This window comes from Natrix helvetica (genome assembly GCF_964273705.1).
Source record: "Natrix helvetica genome assembly, chromosome: 1".
In the NCBI taxonomy this organism is placed as follows: domain Eukaryota; kingdom Metazoa; phylum Chordata; class Lepidosauria; order Squamata; family Natricidae; genus Natrix; species Natrix helvetica.
Window position 1 is genome coordinate 355,710,273 of NC_138548.1, and position 18,845 is coordinate 355,729,117.

Sequence of the window (18,845 nt, forward strand, 5' to 3'; positions counted from 1 at the left end):
GTTACGTAACCAAGCAACCCCTTAAATGCATCCACTATATCTTCCCTTATTTGCTGATTGCAAGTTTGGATTAAGTCCTTAATTTCAGACATTTCGTTAGACACATCTTTAAGGGCATTGGTAATTTTACCTTCCAGAACAGAGGCTTGTTCCTTTAAGGCACTTTGGAGGGCTTCGAGTGTTAATGCTTCCGCTGGGGGTAATAAAGATTGCAATTTGTGTGTGTGGGCTGGAGAGCTTCCAGCGCTCTTAGAGGCAGTTAATTTAGTTTGCTTTGAAGCCATTTCCAAATATTCAAATCAAACTTTTCAGCGGCCAAATTGCTTATCCAAAAAGTCCACCTAACCCCCAGATTTGTTATATTTTATAGTTTGTTAGCGAACAAACACTGTTTTGTTTAATCTCAAGCTCTTGATTCTTTTTACAACTTTAGCAAACACTTAACAGATACTTTGCTTCTTAAGTTTCACTTTCACCATGCCCTTTGATGTTCAGGCACCATCTTCCCTTTTATTCCCCTTAATCTTCACATAAGGAAATTATAGTAAATCTGAGTTAAGTTTTGTACTTGCAATTATGATCACTCCTGTCTTCGCTCCGCCTGCTTCTTATTCAAATGTAGATTAATATGTTGATAGCAGGAGTGGTCATGGTGCTTTGTTCTGCCGATGCAGAGATGCCCCGGGAGCGGAGCACTATTGGGCTTCAGGGGGGCTCTCACCTTTCAACCCCCAGAATTACTCCTGTGGGTCTAAGGGAGCTCTACCCTTACTCACCTCCCCCTCTTTTCCCGAGGGGAGAGTTTTCAAACTGCCAAACACCTGATTTATGCTGTTCTAGCAGCTTAACGCAATCTCGGGGCTAGGGTTCCCAAAGGAACGTCCTTCAGCACCTACGTTGCCACTGGAAGTCAAAGTGAAACTCCTTTTGAGGTGGGGAGGGGGAGTAGAACTTCTTAGCATCAGAGCTTGGAATTCATTTCTTTTCAGGTGGGGAGAGGAAGTAGAACTCCTTAGTATCAGAGGACTAGTTTGAAAGTGAAACAGTATTTGCTGTGTGACTAAGGAGACAGGAAGGAGCCTGGCTATTGGTTAGCTCAACTGTTCTGTAGTACAGCTGCTTCCTGCTGTGAAAGTAAAACCAAAACTGAATCTCCTCTCCTCTGCTTGTGTTCTGCATTTGGAACAGGTTTATTTTCTGATTAGGGGAGGGAGTAGAACTAGTTAGCATGCTAACATGTTAATAATAATATAGAAAATAATAATGCTCTGATTGATGGTCATTTCGAAAAAGATTTTCTTAGTGAGCACCTAGAAGCCAAGAGAACCATACGTGGAAAATTTAGGTTTGTAGGCTTTAAGGGTCTGGAGATTTTGTGATAATGCATGAGTGGTATTTTGCTTTTATATATATAGATTTTCCAGTATTTCCCACACTCCTTGCATTGTTTTCTGCTTTAGGATTTTTATCCATGAAATTTTGCTTAGGCTATGAATTTCTTAAAATCAGCTCTTCTAAAGTTTAAGACACTTGTTGGATTTTATTCTATTGCTTGTGTTTGCATTATATTGAATTCCAGTAAGATGTGGTCACTCACCCAAGGTTCTGACAACTTCAACTCCTTCTATCGCTTCTCTATTAGTAAAAATTAGGTTGAGTATAGTTTTTCCTCTAATTCCCTCCTCTACCTTTTGGATGACAAAGTTGTCAGCTGTTGGTTAGGAATCTATTCAATCTCCTACTTGCTGTAGACTTTGTCTCCCAGTTGATATCAGGGTAGTTAAAGTCTCCCATTATATCTTGAGGTTGCCCTCTTAATATAGTTTGTAATCCACACATATTAAAAAGTGACAGAAGAATAAAATTTACAAGTTTTTTTTATTTCCATGTCTTTCCAATAAATATGGTATTTCCTCTCCTATCCATGTATTAACCAGGTTCACTTGTGCTTAATCCAGAGGAACAGATGTAAGTTGGCACTGTCATGTGACATGATGCTTAATGATTGAGCTGCTTAGTGACGCAAATATCCATTCCAATTGTGGTAAGTTAAGTGAGGACTACTTGAACAAGGATGTCACCAGAGGTGTTGTAGACAGTATTTGTCTATTGTCTGCCCTTATTTGCAGCTGAGGACTTCCTGAGCAAAAGTTGTGTATACTTTTCTTCTTTTTTCACCTTATCTCTAACCGTTTTATAAACAATTAAAGTTACATTTTTTTCTTTGAATCTTACAGATGAACAGGATGGCAATAAGAGCACTCTGGACAACTGTAAATAACAATCAGTGTTGAAAAGGGAAGAAAATCAAGCCAAAAATCAAAATATTTTCCATTTCCTGCAGAAAACCATACAAATCTGCTTCTCCTCCAGCAGCTGTTTGACAAAAGAGAGAAAATTAAGAAAGAATAAGCAGATTATGCAGAACTCAAGGATAAATTAAATGAGAGGGGAAGGGAGATTATTTATAATTCAGCAAAAGAGGGAAATATCTGGAAGTCTGTTGGGAGGAAAAAATCAATAGTAAAGCCACGTAGAAGAGACAGTAATGCATGCCTCTCCCTGTGAGGAAGAAGACGGCTTGAATGAAAGCACCCTTAAACAAGGCATTGTCCATATTTTTTACCTCCTCAAGAATATCAGTGGTGCAAAAGCTTCATAAATTTGCCTATTGTGGGAAAAGCACAGATTGCAAATCACAGCTGATGATGCACAAGAGGAGACGGAAAGCCATACAAATTACCTGAATGTGGCAAAAACTATGGTCACAAAAGCTCCCTTGTGGTTCATGGAAGTATCTCTACACAATTGGGAAGCCACAAAAGTGTGGTAAATGCTTTAGTGAGCATGGCAACATGGTGCTACATCAGATAACTCACAGAAGGGAGAAAACATATGACTGTGCAGATTGTGTGAAGGTCTCATTAGAAATTCCCAGGTCTTGAGACACTAAAGATGCACACAAAGGAATAAAACCATTTGAACATCCTTTCTGTGGGAAATGTTTCAGCGAATTCCTTCCTAGTGAAGCACCTGAGGACTCCCACAAAAGACAAACCCTTTGAATGTCCTGATTGTGGGGAAAAAATTAGTCACAATTTAGGTCTGGTGATGCATCAGTAGATTGACTCCAGGGAGAAACTCTATGAGTATCTAGATTGTGGGGAAAACGTCATTAGAAATTTCCATCTCAAGAAACACCAGAAAACTCACACAGAAGAAAAACCCTTTCAATGTCCTGATTATGGGAAAGTCACAATTCCTGCCTGGTGATACACCAGAAGACTCACATGCGTTGAATATCCTGATTGTTGGAAAACTTTCAGTTATGATTTATCTTGATACACCAGAGGAATCATAATTGAGAAAAACCCATTCAATGTCCTGACTGTGGGAGAAGTTTCAATTGTAATTCCCACCTGGTAACACATCAGAGGATTCACTCCATGGAGAAACCTTGTAAGTGTAGAGATTGTAGGAAAAGTTTCATTAGAAATTCCCACCTCTTGAGACATAAGACCACGCACACAGAAAAGAAACCCTTTGAATGTCCTGAATGTGGGAAATGTTTTAGTCAGAGTTCCCACCTGGTCATACACCAGAGGACCCACACAGGAGAAAAACCCTTTGAATGTCCTATTTGTGGAAAAGGTTTTAGTGGTAATTCCAACCTGGTGAAACACCAGTTGACTCACACAGGAGAGAAACCCTTTGATTGTCCTGATTGTGGGAGAGGTTTCAGTGAGAATTCCCAGCTAGTGAGACATCAGAGGACTCACACAGGGGAGAAACCCTTTGAATGTCCTGATTGTGGGAAACGTTTCAGTCAGAATTCCAGCCTGGTGATACACCAGAGAACTCACACAGGAGAGAAACCCTTTGAATGTCCTGATTGTGGGAAATGTTTTAGTCAGAATGCCAACCTGGTGATACACCAGAGGACTCACACAGGAGAGAAACCCTTTGAATGTCCTATCTGTGGGAAAAGTTTCAGTGATAATTCCAGCCTGGTGAAACATAAGAGGACTCACACAGGAGAGAAACCCTTTGAATGTCCTGATTGTGGGAAAAGTTTCAGTGTTAATTCCAGCCTGGTGAAACATAAGAGGACTCACACAGGAGAGAAACCCTTTGAATGTCCTGATTGTGGTAGAGGTTTCAGTCGCAAGCCTCACTTGGTGGTACACCAGAGGACTCACACAGGAGATAAACCCTTTGAATGTCCTGATTGCGGGAAGTGTTTTATTCAGAGTTCCAATCTGGTGGCACACCAGAGGACTCACACAGGAGAGAAACCCTTTGAATGTCCTATCTGTGGGAAAAGCTTTAGTTATAATTCTAATCTGGTGAAACACCAGAGGACTCACACAGGAGAGAAACCCTTTCAATGTCCTGTTTGTGGGAAAAGTTTTAGTGATAATTCTTATCTATTGATACACCAGAGGACTCACACAGGAGAGAAACCCTTTGAATGTTCTGATTGCGGGAAAAGTTTCAGTCACAATTCCCCGCTGTTGAGACACCAGAGGACTCACACAGGAGAGAAACCCTTTGAATGTCCTGATTGTGGGAAATGTTTTAGTCGGAGTTTCAGCCTGGTGAGACACCAGAGGACTCACACAGGAGAGAAACCCTTTGAATGTCCTATCTGTGGAAAAAGCTTTAATGATAATTCCAATATAGTGGCACACCAGAGGACTCACACAGGAGAGAAACCCTTTCAATGTCCTTTCTGTGTTGAAAGCTTTAGTTATAATTCCAGTCTGGTGAGACACCAGTGGACACACATAGGAGAGAAACCCTTTGAATGTTCTGATTGTGGGAAAAGTTTCAGTCACAATTTCCAGCTGTTGAGACACCAGAAGACTCACACAGGAGAGAAACCCTTTGAATGTCCTGATTGTGGGAAAAGCTTTAGCTTTAATTGTAGCCTGGTGAGACACCAGAGGACTCACACAGGAGAGAAACCCTTTGAATGTCCTATCTGTGGAAAAAGCTTTAATGATAATTCCAATATGGTGGCACACCAGAGGACTCACACAGGAGAGAAACCCTTTGAATGTCTTGATTGTGGGAAAAGTTTTAGTCTGAGTTCCACCCTGGTGAAACACCAGAGGACTCACACCGTGGAGAAATCTTCGGAATGTCCAGTCTGCGGAGATTACTTCAAGCATGAATCATCCCTTATTGCACACAAGGTAATCCATATGATGAAAGGTAGATGAGTTTAGAGAATGCTTGAATTTCATTTGTGATCTCCCATTGAAAGTGTAGGTGAGAAATTGATTGTTTGAATTTTGGCCTGATTTATTTTGCTCAAACATTTCTCAGGATTAAATTTGTAAGTAGAGTGAAAAGAAATTGGAAAATGGCTAACTACTAGTTTCTGGTTATTAACAGAACCTTCTGAATATTTCCTTTTCTGGAATTAATGGAATTCCTCAAAAAGGAATTTTGGATAAAGCTTTTGTCTGTTGACTATGGAATTCCCACATGTGGAGTTTCACAGCCCACATAAAAGTAGTCCTCAAGATATAACTATTATAGGCCTTCAATTACGGTTGCATGTTCCAATGGCTGTTTAGTGAAATTGCTTTCCTTAACTACCCGAATCCTCTTGCTCTCCCTGATGCAGCCATTAATCAAATGTGCGAGTCGCTAGGCAGAACACTGTCTACTCAGAGCTAGGGAAAAGTCTTGGAGGCCTAGCGCAGGGCCAGGTTTGCCTGCCGCAGGCATCTATACGCCTCCCCCACCCTCCAAGACACCCTTGTGCTCTGTATCCTAATCCTTGAGTCCCCTTGGCCATTCACACCCCCATTACATCTGACTCCCACCCCACCTGACTTCACACCCTTCTCCTTTTTACCTTTGAAGATCTCTGAACCTCATGTTGGGTGTGGGGTTAATTGGTTAATCAGTAGTTGGCAAACCACATTGATTAAATCAGTCAAAATCCACATTCCTTCCCCTAATCCTTTTGCTTACAAGAAAGACACTAGACATAACGTTCCATGCAGCAAAATATTAACTAAGTAGAGAGTCATGAAGTGTCCATGAGGTGTCCATGAGGAAAGCATGCATGTGTAAACCAATCAATAGTTGCCAAGTGTATTTTCTGTCCAATGAGCTTTTGCTATTCTGAGAAGTTTGACAATAAAAGGGAGCCCCGAACAATGCTCTGTGTGGGTGACCTTCAGGGTGCCTTCCATCGGGTGGCCTTCCCATACAACCATACTCCTGTCTGCGTCTGCTTTTCTACGTTACCAATATCTGGTGACCCCGACGTGATACCCTCCTACTCATTCGGCCAATCGAGCCCAGGTGCACCTCAGCGAACTTTGCTCCCAATTTTTCGTGAGTATGGGGAGGGGGAACTGTCAGGTCTGCAGAAGGTTCATGCACAAGAGCTGCAGAAATTACTTAAATGTAATGAAATGACAGGAGTTAGTCTACGTAAGTTAGAAAACTTAGTAGGTGAAATAGGTTGTCAATGTCCCTGGTATCCTGAGGCAGGAACCTGGGAATTAGGGGACTGGATAAAAATTGGAAAACAATTGCGTACCAAGCCGTGTGCTCCTATTCAACATTTATTGTTGTGGAAACAATGCAGGGATATAATAGAGAAGATGAGGAATCATAAATTCGAATTCAAGGCACCCTCCTCTTCGCTCTCTTCCCTCCCAGAGAAGGAATTTGCTCCCCCTCCTTATTTTCAACTAGCTTTACCGGCCGCAAATACATTGAAGCCATTAGAACATAGTTCCCTTACTGCTCCAATATTAATTGTCTCTACAAAGGAGCCGATTGGAGCAGTTCGAGCAGCATTTCTAGAAGAACAGAAAAAATGAAATCTCACAGGACTAGAACTTGCAGAAGGGCTTCAAGACTTCCTAGTGGTACAAACAGTTTCTAATGGTTATCAGTTGATCCCACAAGGAAACAATTCAGATGGGCAGTTCATACCAGATCAAATATATGGAGTTGGAAATTTTTCTATACAAAACAGGCACTTTGGCAAGCCCAAAGGAAATTGTGCCTATAGAGGCAATGGGCCAGGAGAGGGGGGGGGGGGGCAAGGTGCTAAACCAAAAAACAGTTTGTCCTAAGTGCAAAAAAGGATATCACTGGGCAAACCAATGGAGAGGTAGAATCAATGATCAGGGAAACTAGATTTCGGGTTCACGGCAAGCCCCGGCCAAATTGCCGCCTCTACAGTTAATAATTACAAAGGAGCCACAAGCGGCAGTGCAGGAATTGATTTAATTAATCAGGAAGACAAATATATCTCTTCCAGGAGTTGTTATCTTGATGCCATCTCAATTGAAAGGTCCCTTGCCTGCTAACACCGTCGGGCTGGTGCTCCCTCGCTCCTCCGCTGGTAAAAAGGGAATTTTTGTAATCCCGGGGGTTGTAGATTCTGATTATGAAGGAGTCATAATGATAGAATTTGAAACAAATATGCCCATGACTTTAAATATGGAGTATTCTTGGGCGCAGCAAAAATTGGCTACCTGAATTGACTCAAGATCTTGCAGTTTATGGATTGCAAATAGCACCAGAAAAGGTACAAGTTAAAGAACCTTTTCTTTATTTAGGTCATAAGCTATTACAGACTTATTCACACCCACAAATTCCTCAATTAAAAATAGAGGATACATTGTCATATGTTAAATTACAACAGCTTTTAGGTTCAATTAACTGGTTACACCCATATGTGGGTCTTCCTACCAGTATTTATTTGGTGCATTAAAACTAAGAGATAATCCTTCTGATTTAATACAATTGACAGCAGTGTAGAAGGATTTGACCAAATAAACAATGCATTAAAAGTAGTCTGGGTGGATAGATGTCAGGATCTCCCCCAGGCTTGAAAGTGTTGTTCCATGGTATTTGTGCATGTATATACATGTGTGTTGAGATCCTTTAATAATAGAAAATGGAGCTCATTGGCTTATGTACAGCTCCCTGAAATAATTGTAATAACTGCTTTGCATGAAGAAAGAATGAAATGGGATTTTTATATGTGAAATTAATGATTGCAGTGCAAATGTGAGTATGTTGATGGTAAAAGTTGGTATGAATGTAGTTTGATTCCCTTTCATATAAAGAAGCAGTAAGTTGCAAGGTAGTTTAATGGTATGTGTGTGTATGCATGTGTGTTATCATTTCCAAACCTGAAGGGAGGGTGAGATCCTCTAATAAAAGTAAATGAAGCTTGGTGGCTTGTGAAAAAACAAAAAAAGCTTCCTGAAATACTTATGTTTGGTCGGCATGAGCAAGCATGAAGATCTGATTGCAGTATGAATGTGAGTATGTGTCCCCGATGCCCCAGGGAGTGATAAGTGAAGGGATCCAGCTGCGTGAATGCCCCCCCTCTTCCTTCTGGGTCATTCTTTGGAGGGAAGCAGGAAAGGCGGGGAGAATGAGTGTCTGCTCATTTTTACCATGAGTGTGTGTATGAAATGCCCCCAGTGATACCTGTGAATGCCTCTGTGCATCCCCCCCTCCTTCTTTCCCTCCTTCCTTTTGGGTCATTAAAGGCGGCTGAAGTTTTTCTGCTCACTTTAAACATTTTTCTCCTCTCTCTTCTGAGAAATTTAAAGTAAATGGGTGATCTGCTCCTGCACCTTTACCTTTCATTGTTGTGTTCTTTCATCTGCATATAAAAGTTATGCAGTTACATTTCTTTGCTTGCTCTGAATACAATTTTGATTTTTTTTTCTCCTCAAAATATTTTCATGTTCCAATTGATAGTTCATTTAGGCTACTTCACAAAAAGGAGAGGCTACAAAACATGTTACAAATCATTGTATTAGGACATTTGCTGTTATGGGCCTACCCTCTACTTTAAAAACAGATAATGGTCCAGCATATTGTAGTAAACTCTTTGCTGAATTTTGTGAGAAATGCAAGTTAAACACATTTTTGGCATTCCCTATACTGCCACAGGGCAGGCTATTGTAGAACGAGCTAATCATACCCTAAAATCAGCTTTGGAAAAACATAAACAAACAGGGAGAAATCCCATAGGCCTTCTTGGGAAACAGGAATGGCTGAACAAAGTTCTATTCACACTAAATCATCTTAATATAAAAAAATTATCTACTCCAGTGGATAATCACTTTGGCCATAGAACGAGTCATCTTCAGCCACAAGTAATGTATAGATTGTTACCTAACCCTGAATGGCATGGTCCGGTTCTTCTGTTAACATGGGAACGAGGATATGCTGCTGTGTTTGCTCCAACAGGACCCGTGTGGATTCCAGTGCGGTGTGTAAAACCTTGGAAGAATTGAAAAATCCAATACCCAACTTCTCCCTCAGCCTGCAGAATCCTCAAACGGATCGAGACCGAGCATCTCGGAAGAAACATAAGGGGACAAATTAAGGCTTTGTCTGCTCAAGCCAGTCAGCTCTTGCAAGATCAAAATGTGGAGCCAACACCAGAGAACTTTTTAGTGGCTGCTTTTTCTTGTTTAAATTCAAATTCTCTCACTATTGTGTTGTGCATACTTTTTACATGTCTTTTCCCTCCAACTTTGGCAACAATATCCCCACAGGAAGGTATTCCAGAACAAGGACTTTGGGACCAAAATCGCTTTCTGTGGGATGTTCAAAATATTTCAAAAATGATCAACAGAACTGACTGTTGGATTTGTATGCATGCTCCTACACACACAAAAGGAGGATTCATGGTACATGCAGTGCCTTTTAACAAAACTGGCTGGATACAACATCCTTGGATAAGATGGAATACTGGAAAAAGAACATACTAGCTATACAACTTTAGCGATTGGAAGTAGTATTCAGGAGAAGGCAGCATATTGTTGGGAATATACTAATACCACTAGCAATAAGAATACTTTGTATGTAGGAAAATATCCATATTGAGACAAAACATTTGTGTTGAACAACCCCATATCAAACCTTTGTTGAACATCTTACAAATTATACTGAATTTGGCTATGCAAATCAAATCACGGGAGGTTGTCCGATAGCACAGGGGTGTCCTACTATATTACAAAGCATTGAAACAGATGCTTTACAACCATGTCATTCAGTAAGAGCTATGTGGAAGAAGAGCGTATTAACGTATTCCTGCATGATGGTCTGGTCAATGTATTATAATAACAGATCGTCCACCAAAGGGAAGACTGAGAAATCGCAGAGAATCATGTTAATTTGTTGCTGTTGCTGCAATCAATGTGTACCTACATGAATAACGATGTTTCGGCCCAGAATTTGACCTCATAGACGCGACGTAATGTATGCGTGCAAATTGTTTTAAAAAAATGAATTAAAATAAAAGAAAGGAGGAAATGTGGGGTTTATTGGTTAATCAGTAGTTGGCAAACCAGGTTGATTAAATCAGTCAAAATCCACATTCCTTCCTCTAATCCTTTTGCTTACAAGAAAGACATTAGACATAACGTTCCATTCAGCAAAATATTAACTAAGTAGAGAGTCATGAAGTGCCCATGAGGTGTCCATGAGGAAAGCATGCATCTGTAAACCAATCAATAGTTACCAAGGGTATTTTCTGTCCAATGAGCTTTTGCTATTCTGAGAAGTTTGACAATAAAAGGGAGCCCCGAACAATGCTCTGTGTGGGTGCCCTTCAGGGTGCCTTCCATCGGATGGCCTTCCCATACAACCTTACTCCTGTCTGCGTCTGCTTTTCTACATTACCAACATTGGGGATGAGGAAAGGACATATATCAATGATGGCTAACATTTTTTGGATCGTGTGCCAAAAGCGGGGAGGAGAGCAGGTGGGGCGTGCTCAGGCTATGCCTGCGACCTCAGCTTGCATGTGTGTACGACCAGCGGTCCCCCCACTTTTGGCATGCTTTTTTTGCCCTCCCCATGCTCCAGACGCTTTCTAGGAGCCTGGGGAGGCGGAAGACAGCCTACACCATCCGCCTGGAGGCTTCAGGAGCTTCCCTGATGCCTCCCGAGAGCAAGAAATGGCCCTACAGGCAACCTTGAAGTTCGGGAATTGTGACTATGCTCCATCCAACAAGGAATTGAGAGTATTTTTGATGTCCTTGAGAATGCAATAATGTCAGAGGTGGAAAATATCCACAAATCTGTCTATTCTGGGAAAAGCAAAGATTGTAGAATTATGCTTGAGAGGATCCACACTGGAGAAAAGCCATACCAGTTTCCCAATGCAGCGAATGCTTTAGTCAGAATGGCTTCCCAGTTGTTCATGGAAAAGCTCACACCAGAGAAAAGCCCTACCAGTTATCCCAATGTGGCAAAAGCTATAGCAAGCAGGACAATCTGATAATACACCAGAGAACTCACACAAGAGAAAAACGATATGAATGCCTAGATTGGAAGAAATATTTCAGTCGAAATACCAGTTTAGCAATACACTGGATAGTTCACACAGGAGAGAAGCCTTTTGAATCTCCTGACTTTGAGAAAAGGAATGGTATTTGGGAGTGGTTGGCACAGCAAGTCAATATTCTTTTTATGTGTGAAGGTTTTGCTCTAGGGTTGTTGTTTTTTTAATGGGGGCAGAGGTTGGCAATGCCTGGGGAAGGAAAGGCATACTTTCCACAAAGCAAAGGCTGGTTATGGGAACAGGGCGGCCTAAAATCATTGGTCTGGAGATGTTAACCGTGCTCAAAACATTGGCTGGGCTTCTCATACTTATTGCAGCAGCCACAATGCGAGGAGCTGCTCTTTTGGTACACGCCCTGCAATTATCAGCAGCTGTTCCGCTTTCTTCGGGGAAGCAGCTACATCCTGAGCGCTTCCTTTCGCAGCCCCTTCACAGGTCACCCGCTTGTGTTGTCCCCTGCCAATCACCACCACCCTGCCTCACCCACCTCCAGGGGTTGTGTCAGGGTGGCCAGGCCCATCATGCCAGTGGTGCCGAACATGCTGGGTTTTTTTCCAGGCTCTGGTGGCTGAGTCTCCAGTCATGGGGCTTCCCTTCATGCTGTTGTCATTGCCTCCTTGCCGCTCCAGCCCAGGGCCAAAGCAAGCCCTTCTGCCTGGAGATCCACCGAAAAGCAATCGAAGCTTGTCTCCTCCACCGGTGCGTCTGCTTCCCCTTCCCCTGGTTCTCAGAAAAGCTGCTTGTTGGGCCTGGGCACCCAAGAGAAGTGCTGGGTGGTCATTTTGAAAGCAGCGGGAGCAGTTTATGCGGTGGGCAAGCCACTAGCTACAGTCTGAGCTTCCTCGGTCGGGGCCCCTCCCTGGGAATTGCTGCACGGCCTGGGTGTTTGGACAAACAGGACACTGTGGAAAGCAGAAGGGAAGAGGAGGAACGGACTTACCCAGAGGCCATATGGCAGATAAAAGCTGCAAGTCTCTGACATAGTCTTTTCAGGTGAGACGTCCCTGCCAAGCTCCCTGGCCCCTCCCCAAACTGGCCCGAAAGTAGTGTGTGATCCCCACGTGCTCCCCTCACAGGCCATACCGGCTTCAGGAAACACCCCAGAAGGGCTCTGATGCCACATTCTCCCACATGCTCCCTTACTACATGTCAGTAAGCCCACTGCCAGTATCATCCATCTGCCAGCTCACCCTCCCAAACCCACCCTCCGGCCCATGCTCTTCGTCGTTACCTTTATGAACAGCGATGAACAGAAGTACACAGCTGAGCTGCTAGATTCTGCAAGGTATATATAAGGCCGACAGTTGGAGGAGGGATTGTAAGGCTGGTGGGAAAAGCCAGCCATACAAGGAATGGCTGTAAATTGAGGGGCAGAGCTTAATCCTACCACTATGCATGCTTGATACATCATGTTGGCGGGCCATATCCAGACCGCAAGCTGTAGTTTGAGGACACTTGACCTAAAGCTTCCCCTGGTTGGTTTTTGTTCTCTGGCACTAAGGCTCAATAGTCTCCTAATTCCATGGAGAGGGGACACCCCCCCTTAGTCAATTTCCTCACTGAAGAGATAGCAGAAAAGAGGTGTCCAAACCCCAACTTCTGATTGTGACTCACAAATGATGGTGCTCAGTTGCCCAATGAAGCAGAATATGTTGCACTGGTTTTCCACTGCATTAGTAGGAGTTCCAGGACTCCTTGTGCGCAACTTCAAAAATATGCATAGTCTAGCTTGTATACTGGTTAATCTAAATTTGGCCTCACAAATCCTGGATGCAATAAACTAAGGCAGGTTCAGGAAGCAATCATTGGAAATGGGCCATCTTTGATTATCTACTAAGGTACATTCATGGATGCAAACAATTTTGGTAAATGTGCTTGCTTCAAACCTGACTGAAAGCTCATAGAAAATGACCCATCTAAAAGAATTGGCACAGAAAATTGCACACTATACATTTCTATTTAACAGAACTTCTGTCCTGGTTGCTAGACCTTCATGGCTTGAAAACTCTCCTTTTGGGGGCCACTGCCATAATCATCATGAGTGTGCTGCCTCCACCAGTGTACTTCCCCTTGTCCCAATGGCCTGCAAAATTACCTCCCATTTTAATAGACCCCAAATAAGGATGCCAGGCAAATATCCCTTGTGGTGTGCCAGGCATACAGAAAGTACAGAGACCATTCTAATATTGTGTAGGTTGACCAATATATGTAAATACATATATCCCAAAAGGGGGGAATTGTGGGGAAGCCCCCCCCCCCCCGAGAATGAGATATTTTGGGAGATGTTAATAAGGGTAGAAAAGGAGAAACATGTTCTTAGAGGCAGAAAGCAGCCCCCAATCTTCCCTAATAATCTACAGCAGACGCTCATAAAGAAATCCTGGGCCAGCCTATTCACAAAGAAAATACCTTTATCTCCAGGTGATGGGATTTAGGACAGGACATGACCTTAACCCAGGGGCCCTGAAACTTTTTAAATTGGGCCAATTTATGGTCCCTCAGACTGTTGGGAGGGCTGGACTGGCTGGGTGGGCATGACTAGGTGGTCATGTGACTAGATGGGCATGGCCAATTCAAAGTCCTTTGAACAATGCACAGAAATTAAACTTTTAATTTGTTTTGTTCCTGGGGATGTTTTATTTGCTTTTGTTTGCATGTTGCTCTTTCTGTTGCCTTTTCTTTTTACTAGATCATTTTTCAGTTGTTCAGGAGTCTAGTGGTCCATTTCAGGAAACTCAGTTTTGCAGCAATTCTACTCCGCCCCAAGGAATTTACAACCAACTCTCTCTCTTTCTCTCTCTCTCTCCCTCTGTCTCTCTCTTTCTTCCTCTCTCTTATTCTCTCTCTCTCTTTCTAAGTTTTTTTCAATCAAAATATCAAATCAATCTGAAGTGTGGCACCTGTCATACATTCTAATACAAATGAAACTAATCAAGTTAAACATAACCCTAGCATTCAATGCACTTATATATCTCTAACAATAATGCATAATTATCTTAATTTATAGTCTCATCATTCAATTTGCCCACGTTTTCTCTTGTTTTTTGTTTTGTTATATAAAAGATCTACAATAATATTCTCTATTTTCTTGTTTCTATCACTCTTTTCTCCCTCCGGACAGTCCCTGAAGCCTCCGGAGGGCCTCCGGGGGGGCGGGGGAGGCTCTTTTCGCCCTCCCCAGGCTCCTATAAAGCCTCTGGAGCCTGGGGAGAACGAAAAAATGGCTTTTAAAAACAGTGAACTCAGTTGGCCAGCGCGCGCATCTAAAGCGTCTAAACCCTGTACCTTGATCCTGCCCTGTTTCTTGGGGTTCTCAACATCCCAGTTCCTCCCTCAAGGGCAAGGGGGGTCACTCGGGCATTCTCACAATACTGGGAACTACTGTTCAGGATGTTATCACTCAACAGGCCCTTTGCCAATAACAGCCAAAGCCACAAAAAACTCATAATTGTCCTTTACACAAAACCTACCCAATCACAATTCACTTAATCTACAAAATCACCACGTCAGGAAGAAGGTTAGGGTTATATGTGACTTGGGAAAGGGCAGTCTTAGGTGTTCCACAAAACCACCTCTTGTGCAACATATAAAGTCCACAATCCCAGGAACAATATAGCACTACAGAGAACTCACTCACAGGTTTTCTCAAACATAAGTGTCTCCAGGGGTTTCGTAATGCTCTCTGTCGCAATCAATGATTTTTGACTCAGCACCTGCCTTTCTGGGGAGGGAGCGATTCCAGAAGAATGAATATCCAATACAGCAATTCACAATAAGGGCAAGCACACTCACTAAAGCAACAGATAATGCAGCTATGCCTATGTATGCTCGACTATCCATCATCTGACAAATGGAACGTTGTCTTCCTCCTCCGAATCTTCGGCCATACGTAAAGATGTCAGCTTCCAGGGGTGACGCCAGTAAGGCCTCTTCTGCCCTGTTTGTAGTTTGCCCATTGCCGGTAGGACAGTTATAGGGGGCACTTTCTCAAGTGTACCACTAAAAGACGGGCCTCATCCTGGTCTGCCTCCCAATACTCATCAGCAGTTGGATTAACTCAAGTCCAGTGAATCCAAAACTTGGATTCCAACACTCTTACTGCAAGTGGAGAACACCTAACCACAGTATACAGGCCCTTCCACTTTGGGTTTCAAGTTCTTCTCCATTCCAGTGTTTTACCTATACTTTCTCCCACCTGAATATTGCGAATAGAGGTGCTAGAAACGATGGGCTAAGGGACACAAAATATTGTTTGATTTCTTGTGTGTGTTTGTTTAATTCTCCCACCGTTTGACTCACCCGTGAGGCCCCTAGTTAGGCAAGAGGGTGGCCAGATTTAGGGCATTTGTCTGTGTTTCAAACACTTGTTTCTGTTCCCGCTCCCAAACAAAGGGTTCTTTTTCACCCCCCTTTGTAAATTCATAGGATAGTTTGGCTAGTTAGGCAAAATTTGCCATCCATTACATCCTGTGTTTAGGTTGTTTTGTGCACAATAGAGACAGGCACTTTCTTTCCAAATAGTCCCATGAGCATGTAAAACTCTAAATACATATTTTCTGCCTAAGAGCCTTAGCGAGGAAAAAATGTGTTTCCTCTTGTCTTTTAAAGTTCCTTCTTCTTTGAAATTTGAGCCCAATTAATATATGCTTTGTATGCTAATTCCACAAGTTCAGAGATGCCTTTCTGAGGGGGGGGGGGTAGGTCTTCTGTAGTTTGGCTCTAATGTCATCTGCAAACTGACCAATGAAGATCATATTGACCATTCTCTTATTTTCTTCAGCCTCAAGATCTAATTTGGTATATTGCCTAAAGGTTTGATAAATGCATTCTAGGATTTCCCCTGGATTTTCATCCTGTTTCTGTTGAATTTAATAGACCTTCCCTAACTTCTTTTGTTTGAGTCCTAACAAAACTAAGGTCCAATAATTTTGCAGCTAAATGGACTAGGTTCCCAATCTGGTTCCTTCAGTAGCCATATCCAGTCTGGATCTTTTGCATGATCCTTCTGCAAAGGCTTATTCATGGTTCCCTTCACCAGCCTTCTTTTCTCTGGGGTTAATAAAATTTTCATCAGACTTTGTATGTCTGCCCAAGTAGACTGGTGAGTTCTGAAAAATGGATGCAAAAAGGACATGCATCTCATCTGGATTTTCTCTATAATTAGGAATTTGATTTTTCCAATTATATAAATTAGCTATTGAGAATGGAGCATATATCCACACCTTACGTAGCTCCCCCTCAACTCCTGGCAATAAAATTCCCTTAGGGCAATTTGAGTTTTTGTCTCAACTGCTCCCTTGGACCGGGTTTGTGGTCCACTTGATCTGTCCCTTCGGTAATCTTTTTGGTTTTCTTCCTGGGTCTCCTACTTTTTCAGTGTCAACCATTTCATATCAAAGATACATAGGTAGAGGGCACTGATGTCAGAGACTCTCTCACTTTTCTTTTTTGTAAAACAAAAACAAAAACTACTTACACACATGAACAAAGACAAACATGCAAGTTAAACCAACACAGGAACTAAATGTGTCGTTGAGACTCTCTTTTTCTTTTTTCCTTTCTTTCCTTCTTGAGACTTGTTACTCATCCTGGTAACTGACTATATCTCAGTTTTCTTTCTTTCTTTCTAAGAGCGTTGTATCCTGTCCACCCAGGACTACACACCTTACAACTCTTTTTTTTCTTCTTCTTTGTTCTGGGGTGTTCAGTGTCTTCTTTTTTCTATTTTTTTTTATCTCCCGGAAAGTGCTGGCCTATTTTTAAAGATCAAGACGTATAGAGTAACATGTATTGAAGAGGCGTTCGAGAAACGCTTCTTCACCACCCACGTTCTATTTCTAAGACATTGTCACTGACCTGGGGTGCCGGAGTATCACGGTCGCCTTAAGGAACTGAAGTGACTTAACCACCCACACAATTCTAGAGCCTCATTAGGATACGCCGGTTCCGTTAGGAAGGGATGCTATTCCGGGCTCAGGGGGGTGATCAGGCTCCCTCTTCCACTCTCAACCGAGTGGGTCTACAATTCCCACAATATTTGCCTGCAGGTGTCTTTTCTCAGCCGGCGTTATTTATGAGCTTGTCTTGATCTCGTGTAGTTCTTGGATCAGTCGGTGACCACCAAGTGCCAGTTTTGGGCGGGGGGACGTGAGTCTCCTTCCAAAGATAGACTCTCTGAGGCGCCTGAAAGTATGGCTAGACGGTCCCAATTGGGCATTGGTCGGTCCGTGCCATCCTCAGCGAAATATCGCTCCTCAATCTCCTGCACTGGCTCGCCACAAATGTTGCAGAAAATCAGAAGATTTGGACGCGAGATCAAGAAATAGCTTTATTTGGCCAAATGGTTCAGATAGAGATAACAATTTTCTTACATCTGAACAGCGTTCTAATCCAAACATGCATTTTTATATTGTATTCAAAGCATAAAAAAACATGGAAATGTGCTAAATTATTTCTATTGGCTAAATTCCTTATTTCTAGGCAGAAAAGCATGCAGGAAACACTGAATACATACTGGCTTTTGTGGTTAAGCTATATGCCTGACTCGTAGGTGAGACCTCCTTAGAACAGATGTTGTGGTCTGACATTTGTATTTCCAGAGTTCAAGTTTCCGGTGCAAGACTCATTAAATTTATAACAAAATAGAAGGGATAGACGGGGCCCCCAGGAGGTCTGTTTCATGTTATGTCCAAATCTCGCTTTATGTCCTGCCTTATACCTACCTACTCTCTCTCTCTCTCCCTACCTACCTACTGTATTTCTCTCTCTCCCCCTCTATCCCTCTATCTACCTACCTAGCTGTTTTAAAAATTTGCCTCTTCAAAATCTTGTGCATCTTATATTCCAGTGCATCTTATACTCTGAAAAATACGGTATGTTCTGTGGTTTGTTTTGTCTTGTCTTGTTTTTATACCCTTGTGTCTTTTTCACTGTTTTTAAAGATTAAAACATTCAATAAAAATTATATTAAAAAATAAGATGAATATATTACCAAGAATATTATTTTTATTGTAAACAATATCGATAAAACTGGAAAAAAGTACTTTGAAAAATTAAATAAAATAATAGGAAAATATATTTGGCAAGGAAAGAAGGTAAGATGGTGCCCAAGCTGGTGTCCTGTCGCGTTTGAGGACAGCTTCGAGGAGATGACTGTCCTTCTTGGGGCTTGTAGGGGGTACCCTATCCAATCGTTGGTTCCAGGTCCAGTTATGAAAACTTCCTGGGACCTCGGGGATACCTTTGAGCTGCGATGTCCTGCCTTGTAGCCAGAACGTCATGAGTGAAATGGGGCAGTTGGCAGTGAAAGGAGAATGGAGAGTGTTGGCGGTTGCCAGTGTGGGTGTGGTCAGCGGCTGCGGCGGGATGCCCGGCCTGGGGTCTCTGCAGCCAGCGTGGGTGTGGTTGTCGGCATTGGTGGGACGATTGGCTTGGGGTCTCTGCAGCCGGTGTGGGAGTGGTCGGCAGCAACGACGGCGGGACACCCGGC

At 42.5% G+C, this 18,845-nt stretch overlaps 1 long non-coding RNA gene across 1 annotated transcript in view; it reads right to left on the minus strand.

Moving 5' to 3' along the window:
* Positions 1–14,382, minus strand: part of LOC309384302 — a 43,891-nt gene extending 29,509 nt beyond the window's left edge. The window contains exon 1 of the long non-coding RNA XR_014174034.1: positions 14,257–14,382. This is a non-coding gene — a long non-coding RNA (uncharacterized lncRNA). The remainder of the gene's footprint in view (positions 1–14,256) is intronic.
* Between the last annotated feature and the right edge of the window lie 4,463 nt (positions 14,383–18,845).